General features: G+C 44.3%; 1 long non-coding RNA gene across 3 annotated transcripts in view; it reads left to right on the top strand.

The window, feature by feature from the left end:
- Window positions 1–23,280, top strand: part of LOC147012990 (uncharacterized) — a 113,820-nt gene that overhangs the window by 9,130 nt on the left and 81,410 nt on the right. For 2 of the 3 annotated variants that reach the window (XR_015051145.1, XR_015051143.1), the window contains exon 2: window positions 16,047–16,109. This is a non-coding gene — a long non-coding RNA (uncharacterized LOC147012990). Of the gene's footprint in view, window positions 1–13,292; window positions 14,318–16,046; window positions 16,110–23,280 lie in introns of those variants that run through there. The other variant, XR_015051144.1, reaches the window with a different exon arrangement.

Genomic DNA, 23,280 nt, shown 5'->3' with positions numbered 1-23,280 from the left:
GTTGACACTTCATATAGATAATGTCATAATTAATTTCAGGAAAAACTGTAGAATGATATTTCACATCTGAGTAATGTGTTCCAGAAGTATAAAATTGATATTTAGTGAAAAGCCGACAATCACCACACGTGCGCGGGTTGTGGAAAGATTGGTGGACAAGTCGGAAAAGACAATCTTAAACATGTTTCTGCTGAAGATTTTCCTCAATATGAGGACAAGCATTATGAGCCATCTATATACTAAGCATGAAAAACTGAGAATACCCTCAACCCCCCTCCCCACTCCTCCACCCCCGCCCTCAACCCAACCTTTCATTTCCTGTGCAATCCCCTTTCCTTCCTTTGCTCCCACCTCTTTTCCTCTTCCCAGTCCTCCTCCCTCCCAATCTCCTTTAACCCCCACCCCATTACCCCCTCCCATCTTCCTTTCCTGGCTTTTCTCAAAATTGTTTTTCACAGTTTTACCACCTTCACCTTTCTTGCCTAATTAATATGCAAATGCCCCATTACTCAGTATCAGGTAACTTTGACCACTGACCAAAGTGTGTAGGATTATGCTATAGTATTACAATGAGGTTGAATGGACCACAAGTGCAATTATTCTTTTTCTTTTTTGGTCAGTGCCTTCCCTCTATGTTACAACATTTAACTGCCAAAACGGTTTTATTGCAAAGTACACATTCGTTTTGACATCAATGGACTCACATGCATCCATCATATATCTGTACTAATACATTTCAATGTGTGTGTGTTTCCTCTATAACCCCAAAACCGTGATACCTGGGGCCCCAAACTTTGTATGCATACTAAGAGAACTCGAAGGAAGTGCATGAATGAAAATTGTGTGTTTGGGTTAATTTAAACACCCCTTTGAAGATAATTAATGGCCTTATTTAATTATCCTTTAGCAAGGCATAATCCTTGGTCAGCCCTCTGTCAGCTTTCTGGGGTTTTAATTTGCTATTTTGTTCAGCATATTCAAACATGCCTTGATTTGGAAACACGATCTGCTCTCACAGACAAATTAAACTATATAACTGAAATATTAAATCTGATTTTTTTTTTCTGGGCCCGTATTTTTTTTCCACATTTACTTATAATGCTTGTTTTCTGTTCATTTATAATTGCATTATATCTGATTTGAGAATCGGATCTTGTGGACTAAATAAGTATCAAAATCTGGAGTGAAATGTGAAAATTTCAGCAAATTAGTGATGTTTACAACTAAGTGTATTTATTTAAGCAAAGCATTAGGCTTAATCTTTTTTGAATGTTTGGATGATTATATTGAGTGAATAAAGATGAAGGAATGTGCAGAAATTGTAACTACATTGAGCACAACGCTGTGCTCAATAATCTACTTTTGCAAGCCAAGGGGATACAGTCTGCAAGGGGCCTTTTTTTCGATAATTACATATGCAGTTTTCTTTTTACCATTTTGTGTGATCTGCTTTCATGACAAAATATTAATATAATCTTTACTAGTGTGTGTGTGTGTGTGTGTGTGTGTGTGTGTGTGTGTGTGTGTGTGTGTGTGTGTGTGTGTGTGTGTGTGTGTGTGTGTGTGTGTGTGTGTGTGTGTGTGTGTGTGTGTGTGTGTGTGTGTGTGTGTGTGTGTGTGTGTGTGTGTGTGTGGTATTTTGTTGCCTTGTAGCATGGAAATCCATCTAATGGCACCATATTTTGTACAGAGCATCAGTGCTGCCAAAGCAGTCTCCTGGGCTATTGGGCGCAATTCTGAACAGGTCACCACTGGTACTTATTTTGCTGACCTTGGAAGGATGACAGGCTGAGTCAACCCCACCTGGTATTAATTCTATAGGTGAGCAGAATTTGAACTCAGGACCCTCAAATTCCAAGCTCACCACCCTAACCATTAAGCCAACACCAGGCATATGCACTCAACACCATCACTGTTAATCTGTCATTATCGCACCAATCCTGTAACCAGAAGCGTCAGTGGAAACAATTACATGTCGGTAAGGGTCAAAAAGTCTTAACCTATGTAAGATGGAAATCAGACTTCTCCACCTTTTATTTCTGCATCATAAACCAAAATTTCCAAGTGAAAAACAAATTCAACGAATTTCAGAAAATAATTAAAAATACAAGAGTAGAATATCTTGGTTGGATAAGGGTCCATCCACCCCCTTATAATACCAATTGTAAATTCACTCAGGTGGAGGCTAATTCACTTGGTGTGTGATTTTGAAGGTAATTGGTTACACCTGTGTTAAATTGGAATGATTATGATTATTTCAGAATAAAATAAGCTGTTCCTGTAGGTTTCCTCTGTTGGGTAGTGCATTCACAACAAAGACTCAACGATGAAGACCAAAGATCTTTTAAAAGACCTCCGGGATAAAGTTATGGGATGGAAATAAAAAATATTTCAAAGACCTTGAATATCCCTAAGAGCACAGTCAAGACAATCATTAAGAAGTGAAAGCATATGGTACCACCAAGACCATGCCGAGATTAGGCCGTCTCTCCAAACTGGATGGCCAAGCAAGGAGGAGACTGATCAGAGAGGTCACCAAGAGGCCAATGGCAACTTTGCAAGAACAAAGACTGGTCACTGTGTACAGGTGACAACAATATCCCAAGCACTCCACAATTCTGGTCTACACGGTAGAGTGGCAAGAAGGAAGCCATTACTCGAAAAAGCCCACCTTGAGTCCTATTTGAGGTCTGCAAAAAAACCACACTGGAGATTCTGAAGCCATGTGGCAAAGGTTTTGTGGTGGCAAAGGTTTTGTGGTCTGATGAAACCAAGATGGAGCTTTTTGGAAAAAATGCAAAACGTTACATTTGGTGCAAACCCAACACAGCACATAACCCAAAGAACACCATCCCTACTGTGAAGCACGAGGGTGGCAGCATCAGGTTATGGGGATGTTGCTCATCAGCAGGGACAGGGGCACTTGTCAGGATAGAAGGGAAAATGGATGGAGCAAAATATAGAAAAATCCTTGAGAAAAACTTGCTGTCATATGAAAGAGAGCTGAAATTTGAACGGAAGTTCACCTTTCAGCATGACAATGACCTAAAGGACGCAGCCAAAGCTACACTGGAGTGGCTCAGGAGCAAAAACATAAATATCTTTGAGTGGCCCAGTCAGAGCCCCAACCTAAATGCGATTGAAAATCTTTGGCATGACTTGAAGAATGCTGTCCACCAATGCTCTCCATGCAACTTAACTGAACTTGAACAGTTTTGTATCGAAGAATGGGCAAATATTGCCCAATCAAGGTGTGCAAAGTTGGTGGATACCAATTGCAACAGACTCACAGATGTAGTTGCTCTCAAAGGTGTTTCCACCAAGTATTAACTCAGGGGGTGGACACTTATCCAACCTAGAAGGGCAATCGATGAAGTGCATACCTCCGCCATGCACGAAGGAGGAGGAGATTGGGACCATACTCTGTGCAGAGCATTGGTGTTGCTTTAGCAGTCTCCTTGGCTCTTTGGCACAATTCTGGATGGGTTGCCACTCCAGCACAGATTACCAGCAAGCTGACACTCATTTTTCCGACCTCGGAAGGATGACAGGCTGAGTTAACCCCACCTGGTATTAATTCAACAGCTGAGCGGGATTTTAACTCAGCACCCGAAGATCCAAAGCCCGCCACACTAACCATTAAGCCAACACCAGACATTCCACGCAATGCCCGATCCACAAGAACATATCTGGCCCAATACATTTTTGAAATATTATGCTACATGTTGTTTTTCACCATAACTCTTAATGTTGAAGAATCACTTTAAAAATTAAATAATTATCGTATCCAGATCCAAATTCGGATCTTCACCAAAATCGAATTATTTCTTCCTTGTCACACACTCAACCTCTCCATCAAATTTCATCCGAATCTGTCGACAACTTTTTGAGATATTGTGCCATATATTAGTTTATCTCTTTCTCTCCCTCTCTCTCAATGGTGAAGAATCACTTTAAAAATTATTGGATCTGGATCCATATCTTCACAAAAATTGAATCAATTCTTCCTTGTCACAAATCCAATCTATCCACACAATTTCATCCGGATCTGTCCACAACTTTTTTGAGATATCCTGCACACAGACAAACAAACAAACAGACAGAGAGGGGTAACAAGATATTCTAGTTTTGTATTTCAAATTAATTTTCTGAAGTTTGTTGAATTTGTTTTTCACCCGGAAGTTGTGGGTTACGATGTGTAAATAAAGGTAGGAAAAGTCTGATTTGATGCAATTTAGTTCCAAGTTATAAGGCAATAAAAGGTGAAATTTTTGAAAATATCCTGTAGACTTTCTATACGCACTGTATATTCTAATATGTTAAAGAACTATGGGAAGGATGCTATCTCACTGTAATTTTGCAGATGCTGCAGTATCCATGGCCCACTTTTGAGATTATAATTAATCTTCTTCCAAACAGAAATAAGCCTTGTGTACTTATCCTTACACCTGCATCAATATCTCAGTCGCAGATGCATCTGCAGAGTCATTAATAAATCAAATCTGCCAATAACCTCATGAAATATTAAACCACCGATATCTTTAAATATTTTAAAACGTCGATGTGTTTTGTTAATTATTCACGTGATCGATACGTCCTTTCGAAGTGATAAGCTGCCGACACAATGCTGTAACAATGGTGACTTTCCAGTCGAGATCAGTGGAAAGGACCATCGGGCTTGTTGGACACAAACTTGACAAACCCTCCCAGAAGTTGTTTCCCGACGTTTATTTATTCGTTGATAGACACACACTTTTTTGTGTCAGATCTGCTGCCACCTTACTCCATTACACGGTTCGATTTCAACGATGGAAGGAATATCCATGGGGATGAAATCAGGTGGACAGATTATCATGATTACCCAAACTCGAGCAAGCTGTAACACGTGTACAAACAAAACACTCCGAAATGAATCATTCAGCCCCAATTGAGTCCATATGTGATTTGATTAGCCTGTTCGCATCACAAGAATTCCCTTTATGTGTCGCTCCTTGTACGGTCTGGTCGTTTTGGTCTCTTAGAATGAGATAAAGACCTCCAATAGTTCTTGTTCCAAACTCTCCGAGAGGTATCGTGTGGACTTGCGAAGTTGAGACCTGGACCTTCGATCATCTATCTGACGCAACAAAAATGGGCAATTTCTGCACAAATGTGTCTCAGGTATAAATTGTCACGAAAATGTCTCGTTGCCTTGAACTGTTGTTTCCTGACCCATTAATTACTTCCAGATTTTTGCATGAATCCATGTGCTCAAAAGTATGTCATGTATTGCTGTCGAATATTTATCTTCATACTAACTTACACGTCCTTAATTGCCAAAAAAAAGAAGTATTGTTTGGCTAAGATGATATATTTCATATTATTGTTTATAAGGATATACAAGTAATTCGTATAAATTGATGCAGGAGGGGGCCATTTGGCCCATCGTGCCTGTGCTCTATCAACACAACAATACTGCACATTCCATCCATCTGTTCATTTAATTTTTGTGGACGGAGAAGAGGGTATGTCTGTTTTTGGCTTGATGGTTAGGGTGGTGAGCTTGGGATCCTATGATCCTGAGTTCAAATCCCACTTGGCTGGTGAATTAATACCAGGTGGGGTTGACTCTGCCTGTCATCCTTCTGAGGTCGGCAAAATGAGTGCCAGCTTGCTGGTTTCCTGTGTTGGAGTGGTGACCTGTCGGTATTGTGCCCAATAGCCAAGGAGACTGCCTAGGCAGCACCAATGCTGTGCACAAAGTATGGTCCCAATGGATGGATGGGAGGAGGGTGGAAGTGGTAGAGATCAATGTGGCAGGGATGGGGACATCACCATTGGTGGAGGGGTGGTGATGAAGGTGGTTGGTGGGTGAGGAATGCACAAACACCGACAGACCGACCTCACAGTCACCTTTTGATGACACCTTTTCACAGACATCACAATCACTACACAACTATACAATCACAACCTCATTGCAGAATACATGACACAGCTGTCTTTGGGAATTAATTGGGTTTTAGAGTTAATCAGTAGATTTAGGCAAGAAATTCATTTGACTCAGCCCTGCCATTATGATTATGCCCAGTCCCACAAATGTATGGGATTGTCAAAAAAATACATTCCATGAAATACTCATGTACACGACGTCTTGATGGACCAGATGACTGGATTACATAATCAGCATGCTCAAAACAATCAGATGTTTCTCCATCATCCCATTTTTCCAGAGATCCTGGCTGTACAGTGTAATGATGGCAAATCACCAGAAATCGTGGAATTTCTCTTAAATCTGTGGTTGTTTCTTCTTCCATAAGTTTCACCAAGGCGAATGTGTCACTGCTGCAGAGGAGTTCGTCCTCTACCAGTTTCACCAGAGGGGCTATAGGTTTGCTTTCTGGTTGTCGATCCCTCCATCCCACAAGTGGTTTTTCCAAGATTTTTTTCCCATACCTTTCAACATATTCAACTGAAACATGGTATTCGGCTTTATTATGAAAAGTTACAGAACCAGCTCGAGTTTCAGGGCATTTCGTCAATTTTTCACAGAATTGTGCCCTTTTTACACGAAGAAAATATCACACAGATATGGGTCGGAGTTCAACTGCTCTGACTTCACCCCACACTGATTTACACCAATTTGCTGGACAGCTGGTCTGACTCCACCTCAATAAAATCATGCACTGCCATTCCATGAAACAGCACAGATCAGTAGGTCTCAGGCCTTAGGCCTGGGTGTTAGTCCATGGCCCAGTGCAATTACAATGATCCCAGGTATATAACCAGAATGTATTATACATGCACATAAGCCGTACGCATGTTTTTGCTTCATGTGTGTACATCAGGTTATTTTAATATGAAACAAGCAAAGCCGATAAATGAACGAAACACAGTGGGTTAGAGTTTCTTCTTCTTCATGTTGGTTCTGGTATTGGCTTGAGCGTGCATTAAAGCAAACTAATTTTATCTCCAATTTGTTATCTGAGTTGTCTTTATTGGTTTCTAGTCTTACAAAAGATATCAGGGAATGAAAATTGCTTTTACTTTTATTTTGCTGAATCAACCCAAAACAATGCTTAAGAGAGTTTCTTCTTCTTCATTTTGTTTCCGGTATTGACTCTCGCATGTGTTAAATGCAAACAATTTTTTTTATCTCCCGAACATTCAATGGGTCTAATAGGGAACATGTATTGCCAAGCAATTCTTATTCTTGTTATTGAATGTCCTTTGCCATTGCAGACAGGACCCCAGCCTTCTATTTTAAGCACTCTTCTCGCTCTTGAAAGCTAATAGCTAGTATCAATCTGCATCGGTGGACATGTTGAACAATGGATGGAATCAACAGGACGTTTATTGAGATATGCCAACCGATGTGGGAAGCAAGAAGACTCTGAGGTTTCAGGTGTTAACCCTTCGTTGCGGCAAATCTCTAACTTTTGCTTTTAATATCTTGTTCCGTATGTGATAAATAATATCAACTGCATATCCAGTTTACCTCTGTATCTTACACTGTTAATATCATGGGAATTCAATGAACTATGCATTTTATGCTCCATATCTAACACAGGTTATACTTCTACATTTAAATAAATACAACATGTGAACAGAAAAAAAAAACCACAAGGAGAAAAAAAATGTAAAATGTTGTTGCTCCCTTGGTTTTAATAATTTTGCTCTATGGAGTTGAAGGGCGAACCCATATTTATTTACAACACAAATGGCCACCAGTCTACCAGTCGGCCATCTTTGATGAGATCGCAAAATAAAGTGAGGTGCACGTGTACGCCATCATGCACTGTGCCTGTGCCAAGTTTGAACAAAATCGGACCATGCATGTCCAAGAAATGGATGGGGATAAGTTTAAGTAACAAAATGGCCGACAGTCGGCCATCTTGGATATGATCTCGAAAATAAATGAGGTGCAAAGGTAAGACATGATTCATTATCGTGTACCAAGTTTGACCAAGATTGGCAAATGGATGTCAGAGATATGATTGCGGATGGACCCACGGACAGATGAGACCCAATCCATAAGCCTCTGTTTCAGACTAAATCCAACATTGGCTAAAAAACGTGCACACATACATCCAAACATACATACATATATATATATATATATATTGTATATACATACATATTGTTACGGCTGTGGAAATTCGCATTACACCATAAAGGGCCCTCAGGTGAGATATATCCATAGGTACATGTGTAGTTAGCCCAAACCCGTTGTATAGAGGGAATTGATATGATCCATCCGGGCTGCGACGCTTTGAGTTAGCCATTTTTTCTGTTCTATCTTTTATTTCAAACAAACAGCATCTCAACTACCATGCCATCCCCATCGCAGCGCCAACCACACTACAACCACGCCACCGCCACCATCTGCGCGACCACATCTTCGCCACTACGTCCGCTTCCGAACAGCAAACAAAGGCAGAAAGGAGGGAACTGCGAGGATGCGCAGGTTTTTCGCCTGTTTCCCCCGTTTGACTTCCCCGCGCTTTGGAGTGGAGGAGGGGCGATGCAGGTCAAAGGTCAGAGGTCATGTAAAGGAGGAGTCTCATTTTGGGGGAATAATTCTTTGGCCCAGAGCCAAAAACTGACTCCCCCGGCCCCCGCACGGAGCGGGGTGGAGGGAAAGCGTGAGGGAACGCCCTTTTCGGGAACCCTCTCGAAGGAAGGTGGAGCCGAGAATGGGACGGGGCGAAGAGCGGAGTCCCACGCGATAAAAGACGGACACGGGCGGGCGCGCTTGCGCTTCCTCTTCCGCCTCTTCCTCTTCGTCTTGGCTGGTGGTCTGGTTGGTCTTCGGTTGGTTTTTGTGAAGAGTTGGCCTTCGGGAAGAGGTCCTGCGTGCGCGCCTTGGCGAGCGGCCCTGTCACGAAGGCACGGACGGGAGACGCGGGAGCGCCAGTAGTGAGGTGGACCTGCGCCTCCAGACGCGGAATGCCGGAGAGGGTTAGCCGGCCGCGAGAGAGGTCGGGGCCAGGCGCGACCACGCTGACGGTTGCGGGAGAGGGACTCACCAGCCATGAAAGGGAAGTCGCGACTTCTTTCTTTCTTTTCCTTTTCCTTTGCTTTTTGAATAAATGCTTGTGATGGCGCCGTCCGTCAAGTAGTATTGTTTTAAGTGCTGCCGTGTGTACACGTATTCGGTTGTAGCTCTGCATTGTTTCTTTTGTTTTAATTGCTTTATGTGCATTACTGTATGACTGTAAATACGTGCCTTACGTGCTTGTCTGTGTGTGTGTGGGAATAAAAATGCTTGCTTGTTGAACTGTTCCCGCTCTGCTTCGTCTCTTTCCTTCGTTTGAACCTCCATCTTGCATCTCGTAAGGGGTTCGTAGTGGGTTCAACATCCCGGTAATTCATCGGAACCGTCAAGGCCGACGATAACACCGCTCGGTTATCACTGTAGCACAGAACGGACCGCTTAAACGGTTCGTGTCCGGCGTCGGCCTGTGGCGTGGTACGATCGCCTGGTCGACCATCCGCGCTGGTACTTAGGTAGATCGAATTTGGCGAGCAACCCTATCCTGCGCGGGTGGGCAATAGTCACGGTCGTGGTGGGGTTAAACCCCCACCCGTGACGAGCTCCCGGCATTGTTCCGAGAGGGTCATGACAGAATTGTCCGTCCGGTGGGCGACGTGCCGCGATTCGAGTTACGTGGCCGTCCGCATGCCGGCGGGCGCGAATTTCTTCAACCGCAACAATATATATATATATATATATATATATATATATATATATATATATATATATATATATATATATATATATATATATATATATATATATATATTGTTGCGGTTGAGGAAATTCGCAAACCACCATTCAGGTCCCGAAGGTGAGATATCTCTGTAAGTACATGTGTAGTTAGCCCCAAACCCGTTGTTTAGAGGGAATAAATGTGATTCATTCGGGCTGCGACCCTTTGAGATAGCCGTTTTTCTGTTCTATCTTTATTTTGAACCAACCACGTCTCAACCGCCATCACACAACCACCAACCACAACTCCGCTTCACAACAACGCCAACAGCCACGATCTTTACCTTCACAACTCGCTCCCACAAACATCGCATCACCGCCATTCCAAACGGCACCATGGCCATAAACCACCACTTTAAACCCTCCACCACCTTCACCTCTCCTTCTGCAGCCATTCCCGCACCACTTGCGAGCACCGAGTGTCAGGCTGTCCTGGCCTCGTCCTGTCCTAACCCTAACGACACCCGCAAAGGAGCACGAAGTCGGGGCACCGCCGCGCCGCCACATTTGCGGCTCATCACAAAGACACGGGTAGGATCCACCCGGTCTCGCGGACCTGACCGCTCTTTCAGGTCCCGTGCAAATATTGGCCCACAGGCCCCGTCTGCCCCCTTGTCTTTGAGGATGGCCCTTTTCTTTTGCTTTTGAGTCAATGTGTTGGCGCCGTCTGTAAAGTAAAACTGTGTTTTGCCGTGTGCACGCGTAGTCGGTTGTAGATCTGCATTGTTGTATTTATTTTGTTGCAATTGCTGTAGGTGCATTCTGTTTAATTGTATATGTGTGCTCTCCATGTGCCGCAGAATAAATGTGCATCATGTTGAACTGTTTTCCCATTTCGCTTCGTCTTTTCTTTAATTGAATCTCCATCTTGCTTCACGTAAAGGGTTGGTAGTGGGCTTAATACGCCCGATAATTAATCGGAACCGTCGAGGCCGACGATAACACCGCTCGGTTATCCCGATAGTACGGAACTGGTCGCTTAAGTGGCCCGTGTCCGGAGTCGACCTGCGGCGAGGTGCGATCGCCTGGTCTACCCTCCGCGTGGGTACTTAGGTAGGTCGAGTTTGGCGAACAACCCTATCCCACGCGGGGGGCTGATTGGCACGATCGTGGTGAGGCCGAAAGGCCCACCCGTGACTAGCTCCGGCATTAGTCCGAGAGGGTCACGACAGAATTGTCCGTCCGGTGGGCGACGTGCAGCGATTCGAGTTACGTGGCCGTTCGCACGCCGGCGGGCGCAAATTCGCAACAATATATATATATATATATATATATATATATATATATATATATATATATATATATATATATATATATATATATATATATATATATATATATATATATATATATACACACACATGCACTCCGGCACGCACACACACATGTACACGACTCTACACACATGCACTCACGCACACACACACATGCACACGACTCTACACACATGCACACACACACATGCACACGACTCTACACACATGCACACACACACATGCACACGACTGTACACACATGCACACACACATGCACACGACTCTACACACATGCACACACACACACATGCACACGACTCTACACACATGCACACACACGCGCACACGCACACACACACACACACGCATACGACTCTACACACATGCACACATGCACACACACACACACACACACATCCATACAAACACACACTTCTTCTTTTCCCATTTTATTGCCTCCTCCACCGAAGGTGAAGGAGGTTATGTTTTCACCTCTTTCTGTCTGTTTGTTACTTGCAAAATTAAAGATTTTTCAAGTATATTGGTCAGTCGATTTTGGTATTCTGTCTGTTTGTTACTAACGAAATCGAAAAATTTCGTATGTATATTGATGACTTCCGTCCTCTGTTTGTTTGTTTGTGTGTTTGTGTGTTTGTTTGTAGGCACGATAACTCGAGAACGGAAGAAACTACCAATGTCAAATTACACCACGTGATTCAGGAGGGTGATGGCTCGCGCTGATTAGATTTTGGTCAAAATCGGTCAAAGGTCAAGGTCACAGTGAGGTCAAACATAATTCCGTAAATTCATGTGGAGAAATGGAGTATTTTTGCTTCGCTCGACGTTACGAGTTCGTTTTAACTTCGATTTTAATTTTGTCTTCGGTTTTTGCGATCGCTTAGGACGCTTAAAACTCGGTTGTCGAAATTCTGGTAAAAATCGGATGTTTTGGAGACGTTTTAAGATTGTATAAAAATATTTCACTTGACGCGTCATGGGTCGTCACGTGATGCAGCGCGCTCGAGCAGACTCGTCGTTGAGTCACGTAAAGGTTTTGCGTGTGCGCGTTGACGGTGTTTTCGATAAATTGGTGTTTAAAAGTCATTTTTTATCCCAATAAAGGTTATCGTCGCATGCCTGACTCGCTAAGCTGTCGGATTATGTTAAGATTGTTGGTGGATGGCCGAATATTACGGTTTGTGACTTTGATAAAATAATATTAAATAATTGCGTGGAGAAATGGAGATTTTTGCTTCGGTCGATGTTACGATTTTTGATGGTTTGGTACAGAATCATTGTAGAAACTTCTGGTTTGCGTCGCAACCTTCTCTAGAGACAGCTTTTATTAGACAAGGTCAGAGGTCAAGTTGACGATTTCTTAAGTACCAGTCTATGACTGTTTGTCTATTTGTCTATCTGTTTGTTGCCTACAGATCGCAATTTTAGACCGATATTCACGAAACTTCACCACATGGTAGTGTTTGTCATCAGGAAGAAGCCGATTGTTTTTGAGGTCAAAAGATCAAAAGGTAAACATTGACCAAAGGTCAGCAACTCAGGTGGAATTTTTAAAATCCTCAATTTTCATCCGATTGACATGAAATTTGAAGAGGATATATATTTCAGGTCACTGAATTCAACCACCAATTATTTTAGAGGTCAAATTTGTTTCATCGGTTTTGCAAGTATCATGCTCTGCACAACATCTTGTTTGTTTGTTTGGTTGTCTTTGTTTGTTTGTGTGAAGGAGATCTCAAAAAGTTGTGGACCGATCCGGAAGAAATTTTGGTGGACAGGTTAGGTGTGTGACAAAGACGAAATGATTAGATTTTGGTGGATATCCAGATCCGGATCCAACTACTAGATTTTTTTAAGTGATTCTTCACCATTGAGAGATAGGGCCAAAAATGATATATAGCACGATCTCTCAAACAGTTGTGAATGGATTCGGATGAAACTTTGTGGAAATGCAAACAAATTTTTATGGGTCAGAAGGAGAGGGGGAAACACAATAGCAGGTTGATAGAGAAAATGGAAAGAGACTTCAAAGATGAGGGACGTGATGAAGAATGAGGAAGAGGGAAGGACACAGAGTGGACAAAATGGATCTCGAAGCAAACTTTCAGGAAGGAAAAACAGGAAAGTTGGAAAGAGTTAGGCTTGGGGAGAGTTAACGGGGATAGTTAAATCTGAGTTGAATCTGAATCTGTCATTAGCCAATGAATCCACATACTTGTCACCCCCAGGACCCTTACACTGGCAGCTGGTCTTGGGAGCAAAGAGTGAAAAGGACGAATTATTTCAATTTTGGTGAAGATCCGAATCTGGATCTTGATACGAGGATTATTTACTTTTTTAAGTGATTGTTCACCATTGAGTGATTGGGCCAAAAACGATATAGTACTGCATAGCATGATATTTCAAAAATGTATTGGGCCTGATATGTTCTCATAGATCAGGCATTACGTGGGGGAGGGATGCGCTCTACAGAGTACTCTTCTAGTTTTTGTTGGTTTTGTTTCAATTTAGTTTGTCATCAAAACCAGTGAAGTCTAAATTTAGGAGGAAAGTCCTTTCTAATTTAATAACATGCAAGCTCCTGGTTTGAATACAGGTATTCTAATTCGTAAATTAATCTTTAGTTTCAACATATCTACAAATTATATAGTTCAATGTCGTTCCAGACACACTTTGGGTGACCCTGTTGTGGATCGATAACCATCGTTAAAACTGGACACCCTCTCGAAACGCTTCGATCAGCCCTAGAAACCAGACACCGTGCATGCCCTTGCTGTGGCTCGGAGGATGTGGATTACAATGTCGTTTGGTATAATCTACATGATCTATCTGTGTGTTGTTCTCAAACAATCAGCTCATGGTGTGTTAGTAATACTAATAAGGCTTGCTGGCCCATGAGCAAAGTAATGTATATCACATCGCATTGGTGATGACAGCGAGGAAGAGGAAAATTGTATAAATATTGCTGCAGATTTCAATTTCCATCACCCCCTCCTTCCATCTTCCAGAGATCAGGACCAAATCGATCTCGTTCCGACACTCTGGAAAATTCGGAAAGTGTTTTTGTTCTGCCGCCTGTCCATTCTACCTTGTCTGTCTCTGACATTCTAGGAGTCCCAGCTGACTGTGCAGTCTCACCCCTGAAAGGCCCAGTCAAAGCCAATGAATCCACATACTTGTCACCCCAGGACCCTTACACTGGCAGCTGGTCTTGGGAGCAAAGAGTGAAAAGCAGCCTCACGGCCCATGAGCAAAGCAAACATAGTCAAACATGGTCGAAGATGGTATGTAGCAGGTAGGTTATTCTTCATCCACCAATTATTTTCATTGCCAATTCGACATATTCCGAGGTTTTTGGAAAGAAGCTCAGTTTAAAATAGGGTGTTTGGCACACTCCTCTCATGGTGTGCCAAACACCCTTTATATTCGTATACAGGGCATCACAATGTTGGTATGATGTCACTGCTGCAATTCATGCTGTGAATGTTGTTTTTTTTTGCAGAGTGAATTAATTATAAATAATATATCTGGGCTTGTGGAGGAGCTAGGACATATAACAGATCAGGATGCAACAGAATAAAAGGAACAGCAAAAGGAGAGGGAGAAACACAATAGCAGGTTGATAGAGAAAATGGAGATAGAGACTTCGAAGATGAGGGACGTGAGGAAGAATGAGGACGAGGGAAGGACACAGGGTGGACAAAATGGATATAGAAGCAAACTTTCAGGAAGGAAAAACAGGAAAGTTGGAAAGAGGTGGGCATGGGGAGAGTTAACGGGGATAGTTTAATCTGAGTTGAATCTGAATCTGTCATTCGGCCTGAATTTCGACTTGTGGTTTACTTCTGTGTTCATTATTCAAATATTCTGTCTGTAACAAGATATTTTTGGGGATTATGTAGTAATATGATAAATCTTGACTTCCAATGTTTCGTTTTTTATATATTGGAGTATGGCGGGTGAGCAGACTCCATGGGGTAATGGTTAGAGTGTCCGCTTTGAGTTTGGGAGGTGGTGTTTAAACCCTGGCCAAGTCATACCAAATAAATTTTCATAAGTACGTGCTGCTTACTTCCTTGACGCTCAGCATTTAAAACGAGAGAGCATGGACAAACAATACTGAGTAGGCAATGACAAACCACCTAGTATAACCCTTGCCAAGAAACTACTTCAGCAGCACAATCACTCTGTAAAGAGTATGGTACATCAAAAAAAAAAATCCTTAACGAATTTTCTCACACACGGTATCCAGAACATACATTGAATCAAAGCACTTTGTACTCGTTGAAAATATGCGGAGCTTAACTTATTTTATCTTCAAAACAACAGACAAGGACATCTGCTTCCAAGTGCGCTTACTGAAGGAATCACAGGAGTTCAAAGCATAGCTTTTATGGATCTCGAGGCAAGTGTCCATGAGTCCATGTGCCTTTACGTTGACTTATCGTGAGCAAGATGTATCGTTAACTTTTGCTTGTCAGACTCAAGTCTAAATACTTGTGGCTGAGATTGCTATCTGCAGGTTCCACGGAACATGTGGTCAGCACACCCACGACAGGTATGAAAGGCTCACCACCGCGTAGACAAGGAGCACATTACAAGCATCGCGTGGCGTAATGCGCACCAAGATTAATGGACTACCACGATGGGTACACCAACGCTCCTTGCTGTAGCCACAGTGCTCCAGGCACTGGGACCTATTAAATAAAGAACTTTTCCATTTATGATGTATTTGCAATCTGGCACCAAGCCATAAACGGGTGCATTTTGAAAGCAGTCGATCTGGGGGGCTTTAGGGAATAGAGAATTGCAAATTTGGCTTAACCTGCTTGGCTTTTCTAAAGCTCGCTGTTTCTACACATCTATGCTTTGAAAGTTTCCATTCTAAATGGTCCATCTAAATGGTTCTAAATGGCAGCACACACACACTCACACTCACACTCACACTCACACTCACACACACATTGCTGGAATTATAGAAATGATGTGTAAAAGCTCTGTGTATTTATTTCTCTGTCATGCAGAAAGTGACCTCACGTTCGTGACATCGCCTTCGTCGTTGAAAAGGAGGCACATGCGATATGAGTGTGAGTTAGCGTCCTTTGCTATTTTGTTTCCACTTGGGAAAGGTGAATTGATGCCGAGAAAAACTTTTACTCCATGCATCTGAATTTGGGTTGATTGCATCACCATTCCGGTTGTTTTCACAACTATAACGCCAGAGGTGAGACGTAAGAAATTTTTATTTGCAATATATATATATATATATATATATATGTATATATATATATATATATATATATATATATATATATATATATATATATATATATATATATATATATATATATATATATATATATATATATATATATATATATATATATGTATATAATATGGGTGAATAATTTTACTCAGTCATTTGAAATTATCACTGATAATAAATATATTTCGCAAAATAATCATAATTTTCTTTCTAAAACAAAAGTAAATCCACAAGCCAATGAGTTATATTCTTTAATAACTGTGCTGTGAAGGTGTTGATGCAGGGATATGCTCTTAGCCCCCATCAATTTTAACGGGCTTTACACGAGTGAATAATAATAATGGTCCCAGTACTGATCCCTGATGTTAACCCATCACTTACATCTTCCCAGCTAGACATCCTCACACTCAGCTATTGTTTGCTTCCTATCACTAATCAAGTTTCTGATCCAGGCAGCTACCTGATCAGCCATACCACAAGCCCTCACCATGACCAACAACCTGCTCTGTGGTAGCTTATCAAATGCTTTCTGAAAGTCTCAATGCACATCATCCACTACACTTTCCTCTTCCACACAATCAGAAACTACGTCATAGAACTCCAATAAATTTGTTAAATAATTAATAATTAAAGTTTGCATTTAGCGGGAACAATCGTATTGGTGGCAGACGGATGGTTGTTCTTTGCAGATTATGCGGTTTTACCGTGTGAGACATAATCCACGGCGATGCTCGCGATAACAGTCATGAGGTGCGTCTGATGTTTAAACGACGAATGTGGCCATCATTGGTTATATATTTATCGGTATCCCATCCTGATGAGGGCAAACAAGCCCGAATTCAGGACGGGATGCCGGTGAAGTCATGGGGAATCACTCCTATGGAGTGGTCCAATTGTATGAGCATGCATTCTGGCCTTTCATGGTTAGGATGTGTGTATGTGTTTGACCATGTGCTTCAGCCTTTGGGCTGAGGGGCATGTGTATGCCAATCGTACAGTCTTGCAGAACTGTGTACTTTGGCCATGGGGTCCAGGTGCATGTCCCAAGCTGTTTAAATGTTTTGATTTTTTTACCTTTTTTTTGTCTAAAAAAGGCACCTTCAAAAGAGGCAGATAAGCAGAAATTAGGATAGGTAGCTCCATTCGATGTTCAACTGATGTTGACCATGTAATCTTTGTCTGTTTGACAGAATCACCATGTTGAAAACTCCAGATTGGAGGTGACACTTTGGTGGAGGACTATGTCCAGTGGAGATCAGAGGAGTGCTCATCACACTCGCAATGTTTCGATTTACCCACCGGTCGCATCACGTGCCTTCAGGTTGAATGTTTTGCATTCACGGGAACAATCATCTGAGTGGCAGACTGATTGTTGTTCTTTGCGGATTATACAGTTTTACTGTGTGACACATAATCTGTGGTGATGCCCACCATAACAGTCAGGTGGTGCATCTGATATGTTCACACTAGCGGGGTACGCATGCTGACATATTGTAAACAATAATGCACCCTGCTTCCCCCATTGTCTCCGGTCACTCACCTGCATGTTTTTTTCTTCATTTATTTTTTTCTGTTACTCATATTTTCATTTACCGACGCTTTCCAACAGTTCTCTGATTTTTCCCAGTGTTTCAGCTTCGGTATCCATCGGCACGCAAAATTTTAGCTTTCGACGTCACCCGGAAGGTTCCGAACTTTAATATCAGTCAGTGAATCAGTGGTTAGGATATATATATATATATATATATATATATATATATATATATATATATATATGTATATATATATATTGTTACGTTTGAGGGGGGGGTATGCATTCAAAGGGTGATTGGGATGTTTGGTGAGGTGTGCCATGCTGTTCGAGTTTACCAGGGTCTCGATGTAATGAGTGGCAGTTCGGTGGTGATAAGTTGTCTGGTGGGTGTTCATTTCTTCAAGGGGGGGAATGATAATTGTCACGTGATTAGATGGGGACACGGGATAGGGTGGGTGTGTCTGCGTAGACCCCTTTTTGGTATTCTCTGGAGGCTGGCCGTGACGTCACGGGACGGTGCAGTGGATGGCTCCGCCCCGTGATCACGATTGGCGGGGGGCGACGGCGGTGGGCCAATCAACGGCTCGATTGGAGGTGACGAGGACAGGAGGATAAGGGGGTTTTGTTCGGGGACGAAAGGGAAGAGGAAGAAGATTACAACCAAAAGATCGTGTTTTTTTGGTGGGGAGGCTGTTGCGCGGGGAGCATCCTTGTTGTTGTGCTGATTCTATCGTGTTCTTGATCGTGTCTTGGAGCCTTGCTGAGCCTCGTGCCTCACCTTGGTTGGCTCTGGGGTTCTGCTGACTCGGAGTACGGGGTCGAACGGCGGGCGGACCTGCCTCCCTCTCCTGCTCGCAACTTGGCGCCAGAACTGGTTCCCTGGCGGCTGTGAGCGGACTTGGGTCAAGACCAGGAGGTCGACAGCACCACGGTTTCTCCTGCCCCCCCTGACGAGAGCAAGGCCAGCTCATCCGACGCCGATCCAGGGACAGTTGCGTCCACACCACGGTCCAGCCTGACCACCAGAAATAGCTACTGTGTGTGTGTGTGTGTGTGTGTGTGTGTGTGTGTGTGTGTGTGTGTGTGTGTGTGTGTGTGTGTGTGTGTGTGTGTGTGTGTGTGTGTGTGTGTGTGTGTGTGTGTGTGTGTGTGTGTGTGTGTGTGTGTGTGTGTGCTTGGCGCCTTAGAGGGATTGAGAACTGTATATTCTTTGGAATTGTCTGTGTTTTTCCCCACGCCCGATCCCACACCATCCCGTCGAATCGCCCCGGATCCCTCTTCTTGCCGAGTCTTGTTATTTCTGGTAATAATAAAAAAACAAATAAACATCATCAACTCAGTGAAAAGTGACTCGTGCCACCTTCCTCGTCCCGTTTGCGGAAGAGCGATTAGAACCGCCATGTTTGGGTTATAAACAAATAAACCGCCTCCATCGTTTCGGCTCATTCTACGTTGGCGGGACTGTTCAAGTCCCGTGGACGTCACATTGGTGTCAGGAGTGGGATGTTCGAACCCCTCTAAATTATATTTGGTATCGGGAGAATATACCAAGATTAAAATCTCGCCACAAATTGGAATATAAAATTACTACAGAAAAGCGCGCGAGCGCGGGAAAATTTTGGCGGGAGTTTTCAAATTAAATTTAACTGGTGGCAAACGGGACTTCTGCACCATGGCGGATGTGCAGATGTTTGAGGAGGAAGGCCACGTGTCTGGCAGCGAGTCGGGGGAAGAAGGGAGAGACGGGGGTAGGGTTGGAACCTCCCCCATTCCAAGCGTGGACCGTGCTTCATCGCCCGTAACGGGGCCGGCAGCACCGGAAACTGGCGCGATATCGATCTGGACAATGTTGGAACGTTTAATGAATGCAATGACGACACGGGGGCAAAAATGACAGATCAATTGGGGGTAATGGGGGAACAGTTGCGTGCACGGATTGATTTAATGAGGGATGAATTGGGGGAAAAGATGGAGAAAATGAAAACTGAGATGCAGGAGTGTGTGGATGTTCAATTGGGGGGAATACAAAGTAAATTCGAGGATAGATTGGAGGAAACAAAGGTAGAAATTACATTGGAGGGGGAAAATATGCGGAAGAAATTGGTAGATAAAATTGATGCAACAAACATTCGGGTTGATAAAGTGGAGGAAAGCCTGGAACGTCATCGTGTCTGTGTGGATGCTCGTATGCAGCTGCAAATAGAAGAGTGGGGAGAGCTGAGGAAGCAAGGGATGAATTTGGCGGAGGAGGTAAAAGGATTGGAGGCTCGTTTGGACGAACAAGATAAAATTATGAGCCAAGATGAAGTCTTGGATAAAGGCCTGGTAGAGCCATCTTTTGTAAGTAGAGTGTCCGGGTTGGTTGAGGAGCAGCTACAAACTCGCGACGGAGCCTTGGAGGAGGTTGTGCGGGCCCAGAGGATCCTGCGGGAAGAGGTGAATCGGTCCATTCAACGTTTGGAACAGGAGGAAAAATTGACCCATGAGACCCTCACCACAAAACATCTTTGGCCACAGTGGGCTCCGAAATTGGATACGCAGCCACAAGGGTGTTTGATCCCTGGGCTGGATTCGGACAAGGGAGAAACTGAGAAACGGGCCACCGTAAAAGTGATCCCCCTGGTAAATGTTGACGGGTCAGGGAGCGTTGAAGCTTTTCTGACGAAATTTGAGTGCATTTCCCGACTAAACGGGTGGAATGAGCGGGAATGTACAGGGAATTTGGTGGCAACGTTGCGGGGACCAGCCGCAGATGTGTTAAACGTGATCGCGGAGGGGATGTTGACCAGCTCCCACATTTGCGAGGCGTTGAGCCGTCGGTTTGGGTTCGCGGCAAACTGTGATCTGGTGCGGGCTCAGCTCCAGCACCGCAGATTAAAGCCGGGTGAGACAGTGCAGGAGCTGGCACAGGACATTTACCAATCAGTCAGGATCGCGTATCGGGACCTTACAGTGGAGGTGTGGGACAGACTGGCACTAGAGAAATTTTTAGCTGCTCTTCCTGACCCTGAGGTCCGAGCGCTAGTGGAGTTACAGGATCCACCCACCGTTCACCGAGCGGCCGAGTGCGCGGCCAGGCTGGCCTCGTGGAGTCGGCCGGGTCGGGTTCCAGAGAGGCCATCGGTGACGATCCGACAGACGGAGATCCAGGATCACGGAGGGGGGCTGGGAAAAATTGGCATTACCCAAATGTTTCAGGAAATTTGCCAGAAACTGTCGAGTTTGATAAAGGGTAATTCGGTAGTTGGTGTGCCAAAGCGGCGGGGTCCAGCCCAGCCAATAGAGCAATTCGATTATGGCCGAGGGGGTCCGGAACCGGAAGAGACATTACACCGATACCCACGGGGACCTTTTATGGGGAGTTGTTTCCGGTGCGGGCGAAGAGGACACATGCAACGATATTGCCGGTACCCGACGATGGAGGGACCCTCCAATAGACTTTTAGACTCGGAGAGGGTGAATCCTCCTGCTGAACCGCCAGGTCTATCCGAGATGCCCTTTCATAGGTCGGGTCCGGAGATCACTGTTGGGGGTCGGGGAGACTAGATTGGGCTGAGCATATACGGCCATGCTCGGCTGCTGAGATTGTGGCGAAGTACCCTCCTTTGGTTGAAAAAAATGAATTGTGGGAAAATTGGCATGAGTTTGTAAGTTCTGCTGGGTTTTAGAGTGACAATCGGGACAGTGGGTAATTGGTAACAAAGCGGGCACAAGTGGCTGTCCAATGGCTGGTGCGTGGATCGGGTGAGAAGTGCTGTGTGAGTTGTTTTAAGTTAAGAAGTGAAATGTATGGTGCACACATTGATTTTTTATTGGGCATGGTGTGGTAACAGGGAAGGTCATGGTCAGTGAAGTGTTAGAAATACAGGTGTCACATGTAAGGCCGATGGGGTGGGGGAGTCATGTGGGTTTTGTGGGTGGGGATGATGTGCTTGTCCACAGGGATTGCTGAAGTTCACGGTGAGCGGGAATTGCGACCCCCTTCAAGGAGATTCACCCCTGGTGGCTAATGGTGACAGTGTCTGGAGCCAACTGGGAGAGGGTCTGGTTGGGCGACCAAGGTGGGTAGGACCTTGGCGACCCAGGAAGGCCAGAGGAGCCAGTGAGACCCCTTCCAGTGTGTTGTACGGGATGAGAGCTGATGGCTACCAGGGGGGGTGGGAATTAAAGGGAGCGGGGCGGAGAAACGTCTGGGTTGGACTAAAGCTTACCTGTGGGCATGGTTGCACCTGAGATTCCCCCATCATCTTGTGGTAACCCACCCCACGGCCACGACGGGATTCAGCCTGCATGATTAAAATGGGGACCATGACCTAGAAATGTGATGATTACCATGGTGTGAGTGTTGTGAAGATCTGTGAGTCCCACTCGATCCCGCACAACTTGACATGTGCAGCAAGGGCATGATGTTCTCATAATTTTGGGGTCAAACAAATTTGAAAATTGGCTCCCCAGGTGACGCTGGGTCTATTAGCATCCACTGGGGGAGGCGGTCAAGTGTAAATATCCTGTGAATAGTGTCGTTAAGGCTTAGAGTAGGAATGTAAAGTATAAGTGTTGTGTTTTTGTGGAACCTTTTGTTTCCCCTCCCCAGATCACTGGAAGAGTGCTGGGCAAGAGCGATGATCCGGAGGATGGAGTGCAACTTCGCTCAGTGCTCTCATGTGATAAAATAAAAAAATAAAAAATAAAAAAAAAGGAATGATTGTTTAGGCGAGGATAAGGCCATAAGGGGGTAGTCCATTAAGCAGGATAGGTAAGTTAGCTGCGACTCGCTGCCCATTGCCCCTCCTACTTTATTTCGTTAGGTTAATTAGGTGTGAGTCAGTAAGTGTTAAGGCTGGTACGGTAGCGCCTGTGATATACCTTGCAGGAGCTGCGGTACCAGAGGAGGGGGCAGTGTTACGTTTGAGGGGGGGGTATGCATTCAAAGGGTGATTGGGATGTTTGGTTAGGTGTGCCATGCTGTTCGAGTTTACCAGGGTCTCGATGTAATGAGTGGCAGTTCGGTGGTGATAAGTTGTCTGGTGGGTGTTCATTTCTTCAAGGGGGGGAATGATAATTGTCACGTGATTAGATGGGGACACGGGATAGGGTGGATGTGTCTGCGTAGACCCCTTTTTGGTATTCTCTGGAGGCTGGCCGTGACGTCACGGGACGGTGCAGTGGATGGCTCCGCCCCGTGATCACGATTGGCGGGGAGCGACGGCAGTGGGCCAATAAACGGCTCGATTGGAGGTGACGAGGACAGGAGGATAAGGGGGTTTTGTTCGGGGTCGAAAGGGAAGAGGAAGAAGATTACAACCAAAAGATCGTGTTTTTTTTGGTGGGGAGGCTGTTGCGCGGGGAGCGTCCTTGTTGTTGTGCTGATTCGATCGTGTTCTTGATCGTGTCTTGGAGCCTTGCTGAGCCTCGTGCCTCACCTTGGTTGGCTCTGGGGTTCTGCTGACTCGGAGTA

Source organism: Eptatretus burgeri, chromosome 14 (assembly GCF_056783735.1).
Source record: "Eptatretus burgeri isolate ZD-2024b chromosome 14, Ebu_testis_v1, whole genome shotgun sequence".
Lineage (NCBI taxonomy): Eukaryota > Metazoa > Chordata > Myxini > Myxiniformes > Myxinidae > Eptatretus > Eptatretus burgeri.
This window is presented reverse-complemented; position numbering and strand designations above follow the sequence as displayed.